This window comes from Ailuropoda melanoleuca, chromosome 17 (genome assembly GCF_002007445.2).
Source record: "Ailuropoda melanoleuca isolate Jingjing chromosome 17, ASM200744v2, whole genome shotgun sequence".
Taxonomy (NCBI): domain Eukaryota; kingdom Metazoa; phylum Chordata; class Mammalia; order Carnivora; family Ursidae; genus Ailuropoda; species Ailuropoda melanoleuca.
This window is the reverse complement of record NC_048234.1, coordinates 20,866,996-20,881,434: the sequence shown is the minus strand read 5'-3', so window position 1 is coordinate 20,881,434 and position 14,439 is coordinate 20,866,996. Positions and strand designations below refer to the sequence as shown.

Here is a 14,439-nt window from a genome sequence, read left to right as displayed (position 1 = left end):
TCAAAACCTAGTATGTGGAAGATGCTAGCAAAAACAATGGAGATGAAACCCCTACACATCAGATGCACTTGCTTACAGAGCATTACTTTTGCTTAAGAGCGCAACAGCCTTCTTTCACTTAAAACTTAAAATAAACTTTAATATAGAAAAAGGGGAACATTGAAATAGCCAGACATCCAACTCCATAGAGATAACCACTGTTAATATTTTTCTAGTCTATTTTATGAAAATATATGACAGGAGTGTGCATTTTTAAAGCAAATGCTATCTAGTGCTTCTCATTCTACAGAATAGCAGTACGTTTAAACTCCTAGCATTCCAAGTCCCTCCCCTGTGTGAAATTATTTAATCATACCACTAACCCAATGATGTTAAGTACTATTATCCCTATTTCGTAGATGGGGAAATCGAGGCATGGAACTTATTAACTACAGTGATAGAGGTGCTGTATGACACAAATGAAACATAGAAAGTAACCCTGATAGAGTAAATTTGTCTTCTTTACACACTTCTTTCTACTACATCTTCTCTTTCTCTGCTTCTCTGCTCTTCCACTCCCCCCCGCCCCGCAGCACAATGCACATGACAGCCTATCACAACATTAACTCCAGTAGGTAACTTGCCCATCAACAGGACCTATAGTCATTTCAAAAGCCAAAAAAAGACTGTGCTTTATTTCTGGAAAGAAAAAAAAAAAAAAAAGAAAGAAAGGAAGAATTTGTATAAGGAAATCTGATTTGTTTTTGGAATAGAAAGGATGCCTGAGAAAGGGCCGAGAAGCAGCTACAGAAAGGACCAGTAACACAGGAGGTTGGAGAAGTCAGCTCATGGGCTTTACTCCAGGTGAAACATGTACAGCTAAACCATCCTGGCACTTGTACCCTCCCCTGAGAGGAAGACTGGTCTTGCTTCACCCGGGTAGACTTTTCTCTACGTTGGTGAACTGATTCTGAAACAAACTCGGGTTTTCAGTGTTGTTGGTGTTGGTGGTGGTCGCAATGGTAGAGTTACATGTATGTGTGTTTGTAGTTTTTTAAAAAGATGACCTGAAGTCAAAGGCAAAAACACAATAACTCTTCTGTCCTGGGGTGGAGTGGATCTGCCCAATCTTACAGGATCCTGAGTTCACAATATAAATGAATTTTGAATTGTCAGTCAGTGAAGGAAAACCTCTTCTACTGTCTTATCAGAAGCACCTCTTCTCCACCCTCTGATGGGTATTCTTTTATTGGGAATAAAAGATCTCCTAAGGGATTTGCAGATCAAATTCAACAACTTGAACCATTCATCATGCTAGTTAAGAAGGTTCCATAATAAGTCAGATTTATTTACTTGCTTAGAAAGTAAATAGTACATATTATAGAATGAAAATAGGATATTCAAAGAGACACTAACTGCACACCTGCCATGTGTAAGGATCTGCTAGATATGACACATTAAGAGACAAAGGGTTTTATAAAAATGAATAGCTTCAAAAGGAGAAATGTATTTCAGAAATGTGATTTCTACAAGATTTCAGTATGATGCCTGACTGGACTGTTACAATGGAAATATCTTTTAAAAAAATACAAAAAAAAAAAAAAAGAAGCTCTATAAAAATAGTACTCTTGTCAGAAAGCTAAACATCTGCAAGAAACATGATAATTCTGAGAGGATAAAAGATGAAAACAGAAGCTATTTCCTTATTGTAGGATGATACAACCAGAACAGTCAGACTAAATGGACCGTCTGATGACTAAAGGCTGCTTTCCTGACATCAGCTTGACACTATCTCAACATGCTAAGAATTCTCTTCAGTTTAAAAAGAAAAAAACAGGTGGATGTGTATGAACTGAAATTACTATACTACACAGCAGCGGGAATATAAAATGGTACAACCACTTCAGAAAGTACTTGGGAAACTTCTTCTAAAGTTAAACATACACTAACCACATGACCCAGCATTTCCACTCATAGGTATTTATCCAAAAAGTAAAAAAATTTTGTCTGAATAGAGGCTTGAACACGTATGTTCACAGCAGCTTTGTTCATAATAGGCAAAAACTGAATATAACCAAATGTCCATCAGTAGCTGAATGAACAAATTGTGGTAAATTCATAAAATGGAAGATGATTCAGCAATAAAAAGAAAACAGCTACTCATACGCACAATAGCATGGAGACGAATTGCAGCAACACCATGCTAAGTTAAAAAAAAAAAAAAGGCACACAAGAGTACATACCATAAGATTCCATTTATGTGGAATTCTAGTGAACAGATCAGTGTTTGCCTGGCGCTGTGGATCAGAGGTGGGCACGACATCAAGCAGGGGCACAAGGTAGCTTCGTAGGGTACAAAAATGTTCTAATCTTAATTGTGATGGTGGTTATATGGATATAAACCATTAAAACTCAATTGAACGTTGTGGAAGTATGTATCTTCACGTACGTATTGTATATAATACATGTACTTCAACTGAGGTGATTAAGATACAAGAACAGAATTTTAGAAGTAACATATTCCGAAGAGTGAAGTAAATATTCCCACTATACTAACTGCACTGTTCAGATCACACTCAGGGTAGGATGTTTACTTCAATGAACATTTGAAAGAAAGCTGAAAATTAAAGACATTTAGGAGGAAGGGAAGTTTTATGGTGAGTGTCTCTGGCAATGCAGTCACCAGTGAGAAGTGACTGAAAGTTTAGTCTGGTGACAAGAGATGAAAGACGGACACACAAATGCCCTCCTAAGTGCAAAGTGCTGCCTTCGAAGGGGAAGAAATGGACTCCTACCGGTGGAATTTATAAATACACAGACTGTCTCCTAAACAGAGAGACAATAATTACTCTAATTGAAGTTCAAACTAAAAATCAAATGTCACCTGTTGACTAGTCACTGTATCCCCGATACAATGGCATGTGAACCTTCTGAGAAAGTAGTTACTGAGTTCTTACACTGAGCTCTTCCTGGTGGGCTTCCTGGAGAGGCAGTAGATCGCAAGGCAGATCAGATACCCTCTGAGAGACTTTCTAGAGCATACTTTTTCTTCCCTTTATAAAACGAAGTAAACTTTCATGATTTCAAACTGCTGAACTCTGTAGTTGCTACTAATATCACGCCTTTCATATTTGGGTGTTTAAAAAACATCTTTCAAATTCAATTGCACTTTGCCTTTAAAAATACATTGTTGTTCATCACTAGCATATCCAGTGCAGAGTTCCTGTTGCTGGTATAAGTTACCTAATGGTAAAAGTCTACTGTATGGGAAAATAAAACACATTTTAGAATGATTCACTTTTGGATGAAATTTCAAGTATTACTAACAATCCCCCTCAAAAAAAACTGCTGACACCGGGAAAGATAACAAGGTGTGTGTCCTATAGACATAAGATGATCAGCCAGGAAAACTGTGTTCTTTCCTACTGTTGGGGGAAGAAGAGTTCCCTACCAGTGGGAATAAGAGAAAGTTTAAATTTAATGTGGATCATGGCATGTGTGATGGACATTAATCACTTCCCTTCACATTTATTCAGGGTCCCCTTTTCTTTTTTTTTTAAAGATTTTATTTATTTATTTGACAGAGAGAGAGACAGTCAGAGAGAGAGGGAACACAAGCAGGGGGAGTGGGAGAGGAAGAAGCAGGCTCCCAGCAAAGGTGCCTGATGTGGGGCTCAATCCCAGAACGCCGGGATCATGCCCTGAGCTGAAGGCAGACACTTAATGACTTCACTACCCAGGCACCCCAAGGGTCCCCTTTTCTTTTCTCAGAACCTTTGGGGATCTACGGGTCCCAAAGAAGTTAACTCCACCCACCCCTTCATTCCAGGGATGCAATACACAAGCCACTATACAACAATTAGGACTTTGCACCATCACAGCCACAGTGATTAGTTCTGAGGTGGAAATATGACCTATATTGGTTGAATTAGAATGAATTATCAGGATTTTAGAAATACTGAAACAAATACATTTTTTCCCAATGGAGGTAAATATGGAAAGAGTAAGACTTAGGAGCTACTAGAAGCCATATCAGAACCGAGAGAGGAATACCAGAATGAAACCAATACCCAGGAGCCAGGACAAAGAAATAGACGTCACCGAAGTTTGGGTTATAATAAAATGTAATAGAGTGTGGAGAACATGGGTTCTGATTCTGCTCTGTTCCTCTGAAGAGTGGTGACTTTTGTTCTCAGGCATGGAATTACTGGCTGAACATCTTGAATTTGTTTACGTCTTATTGGGATGATTTTCAGGAAAGTTTAAGGGGTTTCGCAAGCTCCTCTAGTTTGGTAGGACCAAACTTCTATCTTTGTCTTCCCTCTGAGGTCTAGTTTTAACTTGTTAGGGTGGATGTAGAGTAAGTCTCACTCCAGGACACAGTCCTGACTCCAAGGTGTGGACTTTTTGGTTCAGAGGTGGATGACTAGATGTTAGTAACATCTTTCTATTTGCCCGGGACAGAGCACCAATGTCTATCAATAACCTTTAATATATCTTTGCACTCTTTGGTCCCTTGGTAAGCTCACAGGCTCTTCAGTCCATATGTAGTCCATCTCTCAGCCAAGGATTCATGAGGAGCCCACGTTTACAATTCTGGACCCCCATTTCTGTACAGCTCTCTCTTTTTTTGGTGCCCTTCTCCAGATCCCAGTTGCCTCAAAAGCCCAAAGCTCTGATCTCTGCCTTCTCAGCTCAAGGCACCGCTGTTCCTGCTTAGACTCCACAGCCTTGTGACACAGTCAGGAAACTCTCTCAGCAGAAAGCCAGGGTAAACAACGAGCTCTTCTTATAAATTTGCCTTTTTTCAATAATCACAGTCTTGTTGTCTAATGCCTGAGAAGAGTTGTCTCATATGTTTTCTCCAGTTTTATCACCGTTCATGGAAGGAGGGTTAGACAAGTAGAAGCTACTCTATCAGGGTCAGTAGCAGAAGCTCTTGTCCACATAATTTTAAAGATTGTTGTTCTCCCTCATTCTCTTAATTTGTATTTGTCTTCTTCTCTCCCCACCTTCAATTTCTGTAATTTATGGTCCTGAGTTAAATGCACACATACTCTTAAATAATTTTGATACAATATCTTAGATCTTTAAGACCTTACAATGATGATGGAACACTTTGAAAATCTTCATATTACTATAAGTTTTGTTGAGTTTCTAAAGTTTAAGCAAAAATGTTTTAAATTTAATTTGGAAAGTCTTTCTTCCTATACTTATTTTTTTCCATGAATATAAATAGCACAAGCAAAACATCAGCAAAACCCTGCTACCATACTGTCTTTCCTATTCCTTCCTTTGCTGAAGTACATTTCCTTATTTCCATTTAAGTAAAAATAAAAAGAAGAAAAACCTCAAGTTATCAGAATTATCTTCATTTCCTAATTTCTGAAGTTGTTCCAGTCTCAACCTTAACAATTATAATGGTCTTCCTAGCTATATTTAAAGACCATGGAAACATCTACCTGTTCCCCCAAATGAGAGAGTTAAATGAGAAAGCAAATAAACACAATAAAGTTTTTGAAAATTTTAAACCATTTATAGGAAATAGTTAGCCCCACAAAAGAAGTGTATTCTTCCCCAAGCATGAGTTTCTCAACTGATTTAGATATTTGATACGCTAACTCAAACAAATGCTTAAGATAAACAGGGGTGACTTATCCATCCCGCACAGTGCCTGGGGCCCATAACACCTTTGGGGGCCCAAAAAAAGCTTTAATTTCTTTTAAAATCAGAACCACCAAAAATTTAGAACAAAGAAAATGCTTAACATTTCTTAATATGTTTGTCTTTAAACCCACACAGTCATAAAATATAGTTATAATTGTGTGGGTGTGTGTCTGTGTGTGGAGACAGACATAAACTGGCAATTGTTTTCAGATCTGCTGAGAACCTCAGAAGATCTCCACAGAACCTGACTCATCTGATCTTAGAATATGAGGCCCCCAAGCATTCTTCCCTTTAAGTTCCTAGAGGTGCTAATCACATCCTTAAACCATTTGCCTCAGATCTTTTTAGTTTGCCTGAACTGAATTCACTTGCAAAGTAGGGATAATTTGGGGGCTGGCTAGTACTCTGGGTAGCTAGATACCGCCAAGGGCTCCTTTAAGTTACCAGGTAATCTTCATGGCTGCTTTACATCTGCTTTACATTTGCTTTCTACAACAGAGAAGTGGACTTGCTGTCTCTTCCTATTTCAAAGCCCTCAATTGCTTTGGAGCAGCCTACGAAATCACAAATTCCCATCTCAGCAGTGCTGTCACCCCACAGCCCATTTGCAAAGCTAACATAACAATCAATTGAGAACCCAGGAAGTCCCACACCTTAGCTGACTTAGGTCACCAGTTTCGCTCACTCTTCCAGGTTCTCTTCATTTATCACTCATAGCTGCCCAAGCAAGTGTTTTTTGTATTCAAACCATGGTTATCTTATAACAATAGAAATTATCTGTCCAGAGTGATCAACATAATTTGCAGCGAAAGAAAATTGTATTTAAGAGAATAAAATGATTTTTTTCGACAATATTCAAAGGAAATCTTACAAGTAATCTAATATGTAGGATACATAAAAGCAGAGTGCTATGGATTGAAGCTTGGCATGAAAGATGGATAGTGTCCAAGGAGCTAAAACATCGAATCTCCTTAGACCCCTTTGCTTCAGTGAAGTTCAACTAGTTCATCAGAAGACCTAGATCCTAGGTTCCAGTTCCACTTCTAGTGTACTCATTGGCTAAACACTTGACTTTTTTAGTAGTATCAGTTTTCTTACAAAGAAGGTAGACATATGAACATATGTCTTGGCAATCTCTGAAATACCATTAGCATCATATAAACAATTGTGCTTCAAAAGCACTTGTTAAATTTTTTTTAAACCAAGGAAATATATTTTTTTTAAAAAACTAAGTAAACATTTTATTTTTATTATGTCACCATGACACCAACATTCTTCAATCGTCTAGGCCTGTTCTTCATTTTTCATAATGGTATCAATCACAAAGTCTGATGAGTCTTTTGAGTTTTTAAATATTCTTTACATATCAGACTTCAATGTATGTCATTTGAATTACAGATTACAGGTTGAGAATGTGTCAAACCACTCTTTTTCAGAAGAATTCAAATACTACCTATTCCATAAGCTTGTCACAAACAAGTAAAATTTAATCTCTGTTGTGCATTCCAAGCATTCGTTTATAATCTAGAAAAAAGGGCAGCACGTTGAGTCTCTAAAGGACCAAAGAGTACTTGAAGCTTCACAGACCCATCGAGTCTCTGTCGCAACTACTCAAATATGTCCCTGCGGTTAAGAAAACAGCCACAGACAATACATAAACACACAGACATTGCTGTCCCAACAAAACATTGTCTACAAGGATGCCTGGGTGGCTTAGTTGGTCAAGCGTCTGCCTTTGGCTCAGGCCATGATCCCAGGGTCCTGGGATTGAGCCCCATGTCGGGCTCCCTGCTCAGCAGGGAGTCTGCTTCTCCCTCTGCCTGCCGCTCCCCCAGGTGTGCTTGCAACCTCTCTCTCTCTCTGACGAATAAATAAATAAAATCTTTAAAAATAAAACAAAACAAAACAAAAAAATTGTTTACAGAAACAGGCAACCAGCTGGATTTGGCCTGAAGGCCATAGTCTGCCAATCTCCACTCTAGAACCATGCTTCTCAATCTTGACTACACATACTACTCACATGGGATCTTAATAAAGATTCTGATGCAGAAGGTCTGTGTAGCGTCTGAGACTGTGCATTTCTAAGGTTCTCCTAGTCCACTGATGATGACACTAGTCAAAGGATCATATTTTTGAGCAGCAGCGTTCTGATAAGCTCCATGGGAAGAGGGGATCTAATTCTTTACTGTGTAAAAGCCTCAGTACCTAGAACAGTACCTGACACATAATAAAGCAAATGCTTAAGGAACACATGAATAAACAAATAATAAGCTTCTAATAGAATGTCATGCTCTGCCTCAAATCATTGCTGGGTGTCATCCAGTCTTCATCACGTTCATCCTAGCTTTTAAGCCTACCAAATCTAACAGACTCTTTAACATTTTCTAATAAACGTCACTGAGCTAAATCTCTAAGTCACAGTCTCGGTCCATGTAGATGGTATAACGGCTCGTTGTTATTGACAAATTCATTTCAAACTCCTCCAGATTTCACCCAAATGGTCACCTTTTCTTTTCTTAAGGATTCAACATTCCTTATACTTCAACACCTTTGTTCATATGACTTTCTCTGATAGAAATATCCTCCCCTAATCTACCAAGTCTAAACATAAAAATCATCGCTTTGGGAAACACGACAAAGAGGAAATGTCCTTACTCTCCCTGCCACTGCCCCACTCCCCACTGGCTCCAAAACTGGTTCTCTAGTTCAGCCCTGTGTATCTTTTTCAAAGCACTTATCACATTTTATAATCATTACTTGTCTGCTGACATTTAAAAATTCCCCTACTAAATGTGAGCTCCTCATGGTCAAGATCTACTTTTATTTCATTAGTCACTGAATCTCTGCTAATTAGCACAGTTTCTGATCCAAATGGGCACAAAAATATTTATAGATTGAAAGGACAGATGACTGTTTATGTTCACAGACATTTTCTTTTGTTGTCCAATTTTTAGAATGCAGCTCTCTCTTAAAGTAAAAAGGCTGCCTTTCATGTGAGTGGGGCCAGAGTGGCCAATGTGTACTTTATGATGCTGCCCTCTCACCAATAGCTGACTAGATCAAATGCAGACACCTGATCCAAGCTGGTCCACATTCTCTGTCCTGGGATTTTTGGAACTGGGATCTCCTCCGTCTAGGCTGGTCACTCTAACCGATTAACTAAAAGGGTGGTGGTGGGCAACTATATTTGGTCATGTCCGTCTGAAATAAAATTTATAGAGTGTGAAGAAGTGAGAGACATGCAGATAGAAACAAATATAAAAGATGGGGAGCGTACTACCTAGGTTCCTAATGGCTTTACCAATGGCACATTTCAGTTGCTCATGAGGCCAAGCTGTTCTTTGGGACTGCAGGAGTTATCCCAATAACCTTCCACATTTCTGTTTTTAGATAGGTTGAAATGAATTTCCCATACTTAAAACTAAAATAATAAAAATAAAATAGTATCTTTCTAACTAAATATATCCAGTTTACAAAGCCTATATAAAAACAAAAACATACACAAAAATGTGTCAAAATAGCACAAGAGGAAAACATCAAATCGAAGAATCAAGTTTTTTATAGCCAGAGCCTAGTAATCAAAGGTATGAGTACTATTAAACATACTTTTGAAAGGATAAATGTTATCAGCAGGTAACAGTATTAATATGAAGACTAATATATTCTTAAAAAAATACATAATTCTCTAATTCTTCCAAGGAAACATTTACCATCACTGAGCCTTTAGCTCCCAAATTTCTCAAAATACTTCATTTCAGGTGACGGGTCCTCATATACTTCTAAAAGTAAAAAATTAACAATTATTGGAATGAGCTGACTGTGATAACAAATATTTCCTTAACCCAAAAGAAAAAGGAGAGAGAAATTCCAAGCAACAGTTCAACTAGACAAATAACTTGAGCAGGGAGGAAGGATAGGAAATCATCACACCCAACTGGAATTCTACTAGTCAGACATTCAGAGATGTAAAACGCAATGGGTTTGAGCCAATAAACTCCCAAAGAACCTCCTGCAAGCAATCACCTCAGAACATGAATCAATTCTGGTTACCCCTGCAGCCCACCTTTCCTACTTAATTTTTAATTTGTTTTATTCCAGTTAGTTAGCATACAGTGTAATATTAGTCTCCGGCATACGATACAGTGATTCAATACTTCCATTCATCACCTGGTGCGCGTCACAATAAGTGCCCTCCCTAAACCCCATCACCTATTTAACCCATGCCCCCACCCCTTACTTAATTTTTCAAAAATAATTTCTAATTGAGCAATCCACATCTCTGTTAGGAAGTTAAAATGAAAATGACAAAATCCTAATAGTTTTCTTTTATAGCACAACTCAAAGTATCCATTATTTTCCAAGCAGGCAAATGAAAATGTCAAAAACATTCTTGCTGTACATATTTAGTTGTTTTCTGCCAAATTAATGAAAGGAAAATATTGCACTTCGAATTGGTTAATTACCATGAATCCTTCTGCAAAGGGCTCCTGCTTGTAGAATTAAGCCAGCTCAAGTTGGCACAGTCCCCTAATATTCATGGAGACTAGACTATAGGCTCCACTGTACTCAAGAGACATTTAGTTTTTGGCATCCGTTCATCAGCTTACAAACCATCAGTCCAAACCACTATAGACACTCAACTGTCTGAAGTAAACAGGGCAGAAAGCACCTGCATTTAATAGGGATGTACCACATTCTGCCTCTTTGAAATTTTAAGAGCCAGACGTAGAATAAAGAATGAACAAGAATACCCTGATTTACATATCTTCTAGAAATTAGAGCTACTTTGACAAAAATCCTCTAGTGACAAAGCTGCTTCCAGGAAATCCTCTAAGAACAAGGCAACTTCAGGAAAGGAGGAATTTGGAGCTCTTTTTCCTCAGGGCTAGGCCAGGGTGAATGGAGCTATTTCAAGTACAGGCCTCTAGGGAGCCCACACATAGAGCTCATATCTCACCACTTTCTAGATTCAAGATAGAGGAGTACTGATTTGCCCATTTCCAAATGTGACAAAATAACCATAGCATTACTCTAGCCTAACCACGTCTCTCCTTTCTCCCTTCTTCATGCCATTCCCTTTTCTACAGGAAGTACAAAACCTGGAATGCCCTCTCTCCATGTGGATGGCATATTGGATACACTTCTTTAAAACTGAATGGGGCGGGGGGGGGGGGGGAAAAAAAAAAAAANGAAATAAAAACAAAACAAAACAGAAACCTAAACAACAAAATGTTTCTCGACTTTTTGAAAACCATAATCCACCAATCTGTTTATTTGGTAAAGAATGGGCAGAGGAGAGACGGAGACAGAAAAATAACTAATGATTTATCTCTCTTCTTTTGCCTTTCTCCCTAAATTAAATGAGAGAAAGCACCCTGAATCAACAAAGATAAAGACTGGTAAACCTAGGAATGGAAGCTGCCTTCTCCAAGATGATCTCCATATGGTCCTTAAAAGTAAGCCCCCCCAGGCCTACTTGGGAGTGTGTCACCCTCTCACACAGAGTCTTGCATCAAGGAATGAGAAGAGCATAGAAGACAAAGGTTGATCCCCAAAAAAGGTCATTTAACATCAACTACAATATTTAACTATATTAATATTTAAGGACTACAGCACATGTAAAATTAGCAAGCAATTTTTTAGGATGGGAAAATAACCCTTATAAATCTCTAGTCAAAGATCTTAGAAGACATTAGAAATTCAGGCTTTGAGAGGTTGACATAGTAAGTCTATATTTACTTTTAATTAAATTAAAGCTAAACCAGATAACAACCAGAATGTTTAAAGAGTCTAGAAACCATGAGAGAAACAGTATACTAATAAAGAAACAAAAGGAGTTTTTTTAAAAAAGAGAAAGATTAAAAGGGAACACAGAGGGCTGCTGTGTGACTCAGCTGGTTAAGCATCAGACTCTTGATTTTGTCTCATGTCATGATCTGGGAGTCCCAGGGTCAAGCCCTGTGTAGGGTTCTGCACTCAGCAGGGAGTCTGCTGGAGATTCTCTCTCTCCTGCTCCATCTGGCCCCCACCCTCACTGTCTCTCTCTCCCTCTCTCTCTCTCATTAATAAATAAATCTTTTAAAAAAAAAAAAGGAAACAAAGAACAGATGAGACAAAGAGAACAAATAGCAAGATGACAGACTTAAACCAGATCAACAACCACAGTAAATGTAAATGATCTAAACACTCCAATTAAAAGGCAAATATTATCAGACTCCTAAAAAATCAAGATCCAACAATATGCTGTCTTTAAGAAATGTAACTCAAATATAGACATAAATAGCTTAAAAACAAAAGGATAAAAAAGACATACCATACTAACTAGTGAAAAAAACCTAGAGTAGCTATGCTAACATCAGAAAGAAATTGATTTCAGAATAGAACTACTACCAGGAACACGAAGGATAATTTCATAATGATAAAGTGATTAAGTCATTAACAGAATGTAATAATCTTAAATGTATGGACCTAATAATTGAGCTTCAAAATACATGGAGCAAAAATTGATAGAAACCAAGGTACACAATATCCTGGCCATAAAACAGGTCTCAAATGTAAAAGGAGCCAAAATTTGTTCTATGTTCTCTGCTCACAACTGAAATAAATTAGAAAATAATAACAAAGATCTCTGAAAGGTACTGAATATTTTAAAACATAGTGAGATACTTCTAAATAACCAAAGGATCAATGAAGAAACCAAAAGTGGGGTTAAAAAAATATTTTAAGCTGGATGAAAATGAAAGCACACCATATCAAAATTTGTAGGATGCCATAAAGCAGTACTTAGAGAGAAATCTATAGTAAGAAGTATCTGTAGTAGAATAGAAGACATGTTTCAGCCTAATTGTCTCTGCTTTTACCTTATAAAACTGGGGGGGAGGGGAATGAGTACATTTAAAGATTTTATTTCTGGGCCCTCTATTCTGTTCTACTGATATGTGTCTGTGTTTGTGCCAGTACCATACAGTCTTGATTACTATAGCTTTGTGTAGCATATCTTGAAATCTGAGATCATGACACCTCCAGCTTTGTTCTTCTCTCTCAAGATTGCTTTGGCTCTTTGGGGTCTTCTGTGATTCCATACAAATTTTAGGATTTTTAGTTCTAGTTCTGTGTAAAATGCTGTTGATATTTTGATAAAGATTGCATTAAATCTGTAGGTTGCTTTGGGTAATATGGACTTTTTAACAGTACTGGTTCTTCCGGTCCATGAGCATGGAATATCTTTCTATCTGTGTCATCTTCAATTTCTTTCATGAATGTTTTATTTCTTCAGAGTAGAGGTCCTTCATCTCCTTGGTTAAGTTTATTCCTAGATATTTTATCATTTTGGGTGAAATTATAAATGGGATCATTTTCTTAATTTCTCTTTCTACTACTTCACTATTAGTCAATAGAGATGCAAAAGATTTCTGTATGTTAATTTTGTATCTTGCAACATTACTGAAATCATTTATCAGTTCTCGTAGTTTTTTGGTGGAATCTTTAGGATTTTCTATATATGGTATCATGTCATGTTTAAAGACAGAAAGATCAGGAAAATAAGATAAGGGTGTCTACTTTCATCACTTTTATGCAACACGGTGCTGAAGTCCTAGCTTTAACAATGAGACAAGAAAAAGAACAGTCATCCAAACTGATAAGAAGTCATAAAACTTCCACTAGTTGAATTCTGTTATGATTTCTGGTGGTTGACAGAGTGGAGGTGGGTGGGTAAATGAGTGAGACAGATAAAGAGGATTAAGAATACACTTATTGTAATAAGCACTCAGTAATGTATAGAATTGTTGAATATTTTTTTAAAAAGAAGATCATAGCAGAATTCAGTAATACAGAAAACAGAAAAATGGGAAAAATCAGTGAAGTATAAGCTCGTTTTTGAAAATGGTCAATAAAAATTGATAAATCTATAGATAGGCTGATCAGAAATTAAAAGACATAGTTTAGTAATGTCAAGAATGAGAGGTGACATCACTACAGAATCTACAATTAATATGGGAATCTTATAATAATTTTATGCCAATGAACTTGACAACTTAGAAGAAACCTCATTTTCCTTGAAAGAGACAAATTATCAAAGCCCACTCAAGAAGAAATAGATAATGTGAATAAGCCTATATCTATTAAAGAAATTAAATTTGTAGTTAAAAACCTTCCCAAAAGGAGAACTTCAGGCCCACATGGCTTTGATGGTGAACTGCATCAAACATTTAAAGAATAAATAATCCTAACAATTTTCTCAAAAATGAGAGATAAAAGAGTACTTTCCAACCAATACTATGAAACCAGCATCATTCTGATACAACAGAAGAGATACTGAAAAAAAGGAAATTACAGACCATAACCTCATAAACATAAATATAAAAATTCTAAAATGTTGAATCCAACAATCTCTACAAAGGATAACACCTGGACACTGAAAACTACAAGACACTTCTGAGAGAAATTAAACACATAAATAAATAGAAAGGTATTACTGGTTCATGGATTACATGACTCAATATTGTTTAGCTGTCAATGCTTCCGAAATCATTCCAAAGATTCAATGCAATCTAAATCCATAACCCAATAGGCTTTTTTTTAATAAAACCTGACATGCTGATTCTAAAATTCATATGAAATGCAAAGAACATAAAACAGCTAAAATAACTTTGAAAAAGAAGAAAAGAGGACTAACAACACTATCTGATTTTGAGATTTACATTCATCAATCTATAGTAATCAAGACAATGTTATTGTAGGAGAAACGGACAAACACACCACTAGAATGTTATAGAGAGTTCCAAAATTGAC

General features: G+C 37.0%; 1 protein-coding gene across 4 annotated transcripts in view; it reads right to left on the bottom strand.

Moving 5' to 3' along the window:
• The window catches only part of RFX3 (regulatory factor X3), a 275,646-nt gene that overhangs the window by 181,731 nt on the left and 79,476 nt on the right, over positions 1 to 14,439 (bottom strand). The window lies entirely within an intron of this gene.